Here is a 6,339-nt window from a genome sequence, read left to right on the forward strand (position 1 = left end):
TGCTGTATTTCTCCAATGTTCCATTTTTATTAAAACAATCAAGAAATCCCTGCCAGGCCCCAGATAGGCCCTGGGCCTAGGCTCACTGGAGGCTCATTCTGCACAGGGACCACTCTTCCAGATCTGCTCAGGGGTCTCCACACAGCCTTGACTCAGAGGGGGTCCCTCCCTGGCCTCCCCTAGGACAGAAGCTGCCCCCAGGTCACTGTGTGTCTTGTGTATATGGCCAGCATTCTGGAACAAGCTCCAGAAGGGGAATGTACACCTCTGTCCCTTCCTGTCACACTAGTAGCCTTTACCAAACAGCAGCAACATGGATGTGGAGAGTGGCCTGGGCCTGCAGGGGTTCTGGGGTCAGCTTGTTTGGGCCCTTCAAAGCTGGGGCTTCAGTCTGGGAACCACCTTGTCAAGGACAGACTGCTGCTGGCTGTGGTTCCCACTTGATTCCTGGGCCAAACCTCTACTGTCCCATGGGGACTGATAGGGCAGATGGGCCAATGGGCCAAGGGGCTAGCTGACTGAGGTCATGGGTAGATGACCAAAAAGGAAAAACAATAACTTCTGTGGACGTTTTGCTTAAACAAGATCAGGCCCCGCACTTAGGGTTTCAGGGCATATCTTCTGATCTAGTGCCAAAGGGGTCCCAGGCCACGGGGCAGAAGGCAAGGTCCCCGTCCTCAGGGATGCTGACAGGTCCTAGGTTTAGCCCTCAGAGGCTGCTCCCCACCCATACACCCCACCCAGCACGCCAAGTGCTGCCATCCCTGCTATAAAGCCCCTTTTGTGTTATGCCCCCACCTGACGACAGGGTGGGAGACCCAACTCTCTGAGTCCTATATCAAAGGAATGCAGAGGCACAGAGAAGCCAAGGGAGCTGCCCATGGCCACAGAGCCAGTAACAGGCCATGAGGTGGAGGCTTCCCCTGATAGTGTAGAGAGGCCCTCCCCCAGGCCTCAGCCCTCCTAGTGGGGAGGGTAGATACCTCTAAGGCGACACTGAAAGAAGGAGGGGGACTTAGGGATGACACAAGCAGCCAGCACCCCTCCACACACACAAAACCTCAAGCGCTGTCTCCCTCAGCCCTCGACAGGGGAGAAACTGACCTCAATCTAGGAAACACCCCAACTGCAGAGCCAGGCAAGGGGGAGGGACCCCAAATCCCACAGGCCTGAGAAAGCTAAGGGGGAGTCCTGGGAGGACCACAGAACACACCACAGGCTCCCAGCTCCAGCAAGAGAAAGCAGGGTAGGCACTCAGAGATTGCAGAGTTCTTGGTTTGCCCCTAACCTGAAGCCCACGGAGGGGCTCCCTGTGTAGACAGGGAGGCTGCCAGGCCAATCTGGGTGTACAGGCTTGCCATGCAGAGAGGACAAGCCAGCCAGCCCCCTTGAAAGTTCCAAAAATGATTATACTCTCACTCCAAAACCCCCTGCTGAGAATTTACCCAAAGAAGGAAAAAAAAATAGCACAAAGGAGGTCGCCAGAGGATTGTTTATAGACAGACACTGGAAGATTTAAGTGGCCAGCGAGAGCTGCGTCGTGACGCACTGTCCTTGCCAGACTGTCTGCAGCCTTTAGGCACAGCAAGGCTGAGGCCCACAGTGACAGACGGAGGCAGGCTTAGTGCGGCTGTTTTCTCTGGAACAGAATATATTACAAAATTGTGGAGAGATAGCAATTAAGACCATACTGAAGCTCCAGGACTGGAGGCTCTGGACAGACAAATTTGTCCTAATGTGTCCATCTGAGACTCAGTGTGCTTATCTGTGAAAAGGGCCAATTCTACCTCTCCAACTTCAGGAGGTGTGAGGCTGAGATGTGGTAACATAGGCAAAGGCCAGGCCTCATGGCCTGGTCCAGAGGAGCACACAAGAAATAGCAGCTAGGGGCTGGGCATGGTGGCTCACGCCTATAATCTCAGCACTTTAGGAGGCCAAGGCAGGTGGATCACCTGAGGTCAGGAGTTTTGAGACCAGCCTGGCCAACATGGTTGAAACTCCATCTCTAGTAAAAATACAAATATTAGCCAGGTGTAGTGGTGTGAGCCTATAGTCCCAGCTACTTGGGAGGCTGGGTCTGGAGAACTGATTGAACCCAGGAGGTAGGCCGGGCGCGGTGGCTCAAGCCTGTAATCCCAGCACTTTGGGAGGCAGAGGCGGGTGGATCACGAGGTCAAGAGATCGAGGCCATCCTGGTCAACATGGTGAAACCCCGCCTCTACTAAAAATACAAAAAACATTAACTGGGCATGGTGGCGCGTGCCTGTAATCCCAGCTACTCAGGAGGTTGAGGCAGGAGAATTGCCTGAACCCAGGAGGCGGAGGTTGTGGTGAGCCGAGATCGTGCCATTGCACTCCAGCCTGGGTAACAAGAGCGAAACTCCGTCTCAAAAAAAAAAAAAGAACCCAGGAGGTAGAAGTTGCAGTGAGCGGAGATCGAGCCTCTGCACTCCAGCCTGGGTGACAAAGCAAGACTCTGTCTCAGAAAGAAAAAAAAAAAAAAAAAGCAGCTAGGCCAGGCACGGTGGCTCACATCTATAATCCCAGCACTTTGGGAGGCGGATGGATCACTTGAGGCCAGGAATTCAAGACAAGCCTGACCAACATGGCAAAACCTCATCTCTGCTAAAAATACAAAAATTAATTGGGCATGGTGGCGAATGCCTGTAATCCCAGGTACTTGGGAGGCTGAGGCAGGAGAATTGCTTGAACCCAGGAGGCAGAGGTTGCAGTGAGCTGAGATTGTACCACTGTACTCCAGCCTGGCAACAGAGCAAGACTCTGTCTCAAAAAAAAGGAATAGCAGCTAAAGCAAATAAAAGCAAGGGAGTACTGATCACATCTGAGGTTGGTAAAAACCATAAAAACCAAATGAAAGCACTTGATGATAGTGGTGCTGATGAGGGGCAGGGAAACAGGCACTGGAACCTGTTATTTGTTGGAGAGCAACCTGACAGCACCCATGAGTCATGTCAATGCACAGGCTCTGAGACGCAGGAATTTCACTGCAAGGAACTTGACCACTGCGTATCCTTGGAATATTATGGCAAAGTATGTTAATGACAGCACAGACTGAAATAATTATGTACAAAACTGGAAAACAAGTGTCCACCAGTAGCAGAAGCGTTGCCAAACCTGTTCCTTCTGCAGAATGGATTCCACAGCACTGATGATTATGGGGTGCACTGATGCTGCCTGGAATGTCTCTATGCACAGCACAGCCTCTTTTTTTTCCCCCATACGAAGTCTCACTCCGTCACCCCCGCTGGAGTGCAGTGGCACTATCTTGGGTCACTGCAACCTCCACCTCCTGGGTTCAAACAATTCTCCTACCCTCCCCTCCCCAATAGCTGGGACTACATGTGCCCACGACCATGCCCGGCTAATTTTTTTATTTTTAGTAGAGACAGGTTTCACCCTGTTGGGTTTCACCATGTTGGCCAGGGTGGTCTCAAACTCCCAACCTCAGGTGATCCACCTGCATTGGCCTCCCAAAATGCTGGGATTACAGGCATGAGCCACCACACCTGGCAGAATATTTTTTATGATATTTAAGTTAAGGACAAGCACAAAATTATTTTTATAAAGGTAGAACGAGAAACTTATTTTGGGGAGAAACAATAAATTCTGTAGATTGGGAAGTAGATGTATTTCTAATTTTATGCCTTTCATGGTTTAATTTCTATTTTTATTTTTTTGAGAGGGTGTCACTCTGTCACCCAGGCTGGAGTACAGTGGTACAACCACAGCTTACTGCAACCTCCACCTTCTGAGTTCAAGCAGTCCTCTCATCCCAGCCTCCGGAGTAGCTCCCGTGTGCATTGAAGCTGGGACCACAGGGACACATCACAATGTCCAGCTAATTACAACATTTTTTTTGTAGACATGGGGTCTCACTATGTTACCCAGGCTGGCTTTGAACTCCTGAGCTCAAGTGAACTGTCCACCTTAGCCTTCCAAAGTGCTGGGATTAAAGGCATCAGGCACTACACCTGGCCTGAATTTTTTAAACCATGTATAGTTTTATGACACATATATTTTACAAATACATACCATATTTCACATAAATTAAGATGTGTTCACTGAGGTTAACTAGATGGCAGGCTTATAGGCCATTTCTTCACTTTTTTGTTTTTTTGAGATGGAGTCTCAACTCTATTGCAGGCTGGAGTGCAGTCGCACGATCTTGGATCACTGTAACCTCTGCTTCCCGGGTTCAAGTGATTCTTTTGCCTCAGCCTCCTGAGTATCTTATTACAGACACATGCTACCACGCCTGGCTAATTTTTATATTTTTAGTAGAGACGGGATTTCACCATGTTCCTCAGGCTGGTCTTGATCTCCTGACCTCGTGATCCGCCCACCTTGGCCTCCCAAAGTGCTGGGATTACAGGCATGAGCCACCCTGGCCAGCCTCGTTGTTTTTTTCTTTTCGGTCATAAAACATATATAACATAAAATGTGCGACCATCAGCAAAACATCCAGAGCTTGTTAAATATTCTAAGCAGAAACCATATCCCTATTAGATACTAACTCATTCCTTCCCTGCAGCCCCTGGCAGCCTCTAATCTACTTTGTCTCTATGAATTTGACTGTGCCAGGCGCACTTCGGATTCATGGAGTCACACATCATTTGACCTTTTGTAACTGGCTTCTTCCACACAAATAATGTTCTCAAAAGTTCCTCCGTGTTGTAGCATGTGTCACTTGCCCTTTCAAGGCTCTTATTTCATTGTACTGAAAGATGCACCTCGGTTTATCTACTCATCTAAGGACACATGAGTTGTTTCCACCTTCTGCTACCGTGGACAGTGCTGTGTGGACATGGATGTGTAATCTGTAGGAGTTTTGGCTCTCACTTCTTCGGGTGTACACCCAGAGGTGAAACGCTGGATCGTAGGGTAATACTGTTTGAATTTCTGAATCATCAGACTGTTCTCCACGGTGGCTGCACCACCTTACATTCCTACCAGCAGTGCACAGGGGCACTCTGTTATTTTAAAATTCATGTTTTCTTTTCATGGCTGCTGCAGAGGCCACACTATGGGCTTCCTCGCTTGTACCTGACCTTGCTGGTGCCGTGTGCTCTGTGACGCCAACGACCTTTCACAACAATCTGGGACAACCCAACACCCTAGGCCAGGCCAGCGGTGGCCCAGGTGCAGCAGGGGCAGGGGTGCTAAGTTCACCCAGGCCTGGAGGCGTTTAGGCAGCAGATCTGCACTGTGCCCCAAGAAAAGACGTGGCAGCTGAGGCCCCTCCTGCTGCCCTGGGGCAGGGAGGCTCCTGTAGGAAGTGGAAAATCTTAGTAAGGCACTTACCTCAACAGCCCCTCCCAGTGCAGGGCTTCCTGGTGACCTGGCCACAGCCGTCCTCGGTGAGGTATATGTGGAGTCTGGACTCACTGCCTGTCGTCAGCAGGGAATGCAGGCCTGAGGGCCCAGAGAGCTGCTCACTGGGAGAGCTCGACTGAGTTCTGGGAAGCAGCTCTGCGCAGGCCCTGGCCTGCCACAGGTGAGCCAGTGAAGGGCTGGGAAGGCAGGAAGCGGCAGGTGAGGCCTTTGTAGGCAGGTTCCTCCCACCCACAGGCAGCTGCAGAGTGGAAACCCTCAAGGGCTCTCTGGGGTCAGGCCTGCAGCTCCTAGGATCTTTGAGCTCCCCTCTCCCAGGTTTCTCAATACTTCCAGGGAACACCTGAATAGAATAGGAAGCCAGTGTGGGGAGTGAAAGCTGCAGACTGCTGGGCCTGGCCCATGGATTCCAATAAAAGTTTGGTGCTGGGCCTGGAACCTGCATCACTGAAAAGGATGCTCAAGTCTGGGGACTGAAGATCTGGGCAAAAGCTAGCCTCATTCTGAGGAATTCAGAGGCACGAGTGTGGTCCCCAAGCTGTGGCTGCAGGGAGAGCTCCTGTCATCAGCCCTATGAGTAGGGACATACCTACCAGGTCCCTGGAGACCAGCAGTTCAGAAATGAAAAATGGGAGGTCCTGCTGAAGGGCAGGGCTCACCCTGACTCTGGAGCCTGCCTCCCTGCTCGGCTGAGGGTCCTCCAGGGATTCCAGGACAGCACCACTCCCAGCTCCTCAGGGAAGCCTGGCCAGCTGGCACTCCCTCTGTGAGGGTGTCACAATAGATGCTTAATGCTGCACAGGCTCATTTAGTCCTCATCCTGGGAGGCAGCAGGGGCTACACAGCTAACTGCCCTCACAGCCCACGGGTTCTGAGGGGGAGAGGAGGCTTTTCAGACCCAGGTGGTCTCTTAATAATCTGTAAGGCGGAGAAATGACTCAGTTAAAACACCCCCATACCGGCTGTATGGGACTCCAGAGCCCAGAA

The sequence above is a fragment of the Cebus imitator genome, unplaced genomic scaffold, assembly GCF_001604975.1.
Source record: "Cebus imitator isolate Cc_AM_T3 unplaced genomic scaffold, Cebus_imitator-1.0 Scaffold8, whole genome shotgun sequence".
In the NCBI taxonomy this organism is placed as follows: domain Eukaryota; kingdom Metazoa; phylum Chordata; class Mammalia; order Primates; family Cebidae; genus Cebus; species Cebus imitator.